At 47.8% G+C, this 2,062-nt stretch overlaps 1 long non-coding RNA gene across 1 annotated transcript in view; it reads left to right on the forward strand.

Moving 5' to 3' along the window:
- Positions 1 to 2,062, forward strand: part of LOC106728199 — a 23,974-nt gene that overhangs the window by 1,269 nt on the left and 20,643 nt on the right. The window lies entirely within an intron of this gene.

Genomic DNA, 2,062 nt, shown 5'->3' on the forward strand with positions numbered 1-2,062 from the left:
CTGGTGTGCCAAGGAAGTCTGTTCGCTGGAGTGTACTCACAGCGTTGCTTCGGCCGCAGCACTGAGATAGATCTCCTGAGCTCTTCCCACACTCTGTGCTTTACAGCACTGGGCATGACACCATGCGCTGCCCCACACCCACTAGCGTTGGAACGGGACTGGTCTCTAATCCCTGTGTGACACATGAGGATGCTGCGGTCCACAGTGTTAAAACCTGTTACAGCTTAATTACAAGGGTCACATCTGGACTCGGGTTCAAGTTCAGAGCCCTCTTTAAAGAACCTCAGGCTGCCCTCGCTGGTTCGGCTCAGTGGATAGAGCGTTGGCCTGCAGACTGAAGGGTCCCAGGTTCGATTCCGGTCACATGCCTGGGTTGCAGGCTCGATCCCCAGTGGGGGGCATGCAGGAGGCAGCCAATCAATGGTCTCTCTCATCATTGATGTTTCTATCTCTCTCCCCCTCTCCCTTCTACCCTGAAATCAATAAAAAAAAATTTTTTTTTAAAGCACTAATGTGAACAAGAAGGGTGGTGCTTCATCCGCCCTGAGGACTCAGAAGTAGGGCTGCAGGGCGTGGGGCGGCAGCGCCCTCACTCAGCACCACCGGCCTCCACTCCTCATTCACCCTTTTCAGTCATTTATTGGGCATTTTCTAAGGGCCTACCTGCCAGCTTCACCCCAGGCTTTCTCATCTCAGCAAATGGCATCACCGTCCTCCCAGCTAATTTGAGCAAAAACCCAAGGAGTCATCTTTGATCGCCGTTTTTCTGTTCCATCAGCAAATCCGTTCTGCTTTACCTCCACTACACGTCCAACATTAGACCACTTCTCAGCCTCCACCACGGCCACTCTCACCTCTCGCTTGGACACTGCAGCAGCCACCAAATGGACTCTTGACCTTTGGCCTTGGCCTCTAAAACCCATCTCCAGCTCACCCTTATCACCATTCTAACTATAATTCCTGTCTTCAAGTCCTCCATTGAATCTTACCAAATAATGAAACTTTTTAAAAAATATATTTTTATTGATTTCAGAGAAGAAGGGAGAGGGAGAGAAAGAGAGAAACATCAATGATAAGAGAGAATCATCGATCAGCTGCCTCCTGCACGCCCCACACTGGGGATTTGAGCCCACAACCCGGGCATGTACCCTGACGGGGAATCGAACCGTGACCTCCTGGTTCCTAGGTTAACGCTCAACCCCTGAGCCACACCAGCCAGGCCCAAATAATGAAACTTTTTAAAGAAATCAAGCAGACCCACTTTGGCGTCAGGCTATAAAGAGATGAGATGAACAGAAGAAGGGCCCAGAGGAGAACTGTGCACAGATGAGGACTTGCTATATGACAGTCATCACCAACCAGTGAGGAAAAGACCGACTCTTATACACGGTATTAAAACAAGTGGCGATCCATATGGAAAAAGTAAAATTAGATCCACCTACGCCCACACACAGCTCCAGGTGCACGCAAGGCTTACATGTGAAGAACAAAATTTAACACATTGAGAAGACAATCTAGGAGAATATTTTTATGGCCTCAGGATAAGGAACGGTTTTTCAATAAATTTTTTGTGAATTACAATATGCACAACAAAAATGTATGTCATAAGTGTGCAGCTCAGTAAAATTTCACAACCCGAAAAGAGAATCCAAATGCAATGCACACAACCAGCAGGAGTTTAGTTTCCAGAATATGTAAAGAACTTCTGCAAATCAAGAAGAAAGACAAAGGACCCAAAAGCCAATTCAGCATAAGTTGTGAACAAGCACCTCATAGAAAAAGAAACCTGGAGGGCCCTAGCCAGTTTGGCTCAGTGGATAGAGCATCAGCCTGCAAACTGAAGGGTCCCGGGTTCGGTCCCCAGTGGAGGGCGTACAGGAGGCAGCCGATCCATGATTCTCTCTCATCATTGATGTTTCTATCTCTCTCTCCCTCTTCCTTCCTTTCTGAAATCAATAAAAATATATTTAAAAAAAAAGAAACCCAGCCCTAACCGGTATGGCTCAGTGGATAGAGCGTCAGCCTGTGGACTGAAGGGTCCCAGGTTCGATTCCGGTCAAGG

The sequence above is a fragment of the Myotis brandtii genome, unplaced genomic scaffold, assembly GCF_000412655.1.
Source record: "Myotis brandtii unplaced genomic scaffold, ASM41265v1 scaffold561, whole genome shotgun sequence".
NCBI lineage: Eukaryota > Metazoa > Chordata > Mammalia > Chiroptera > Vespertilionidae > Myotis > Myotis brandtii.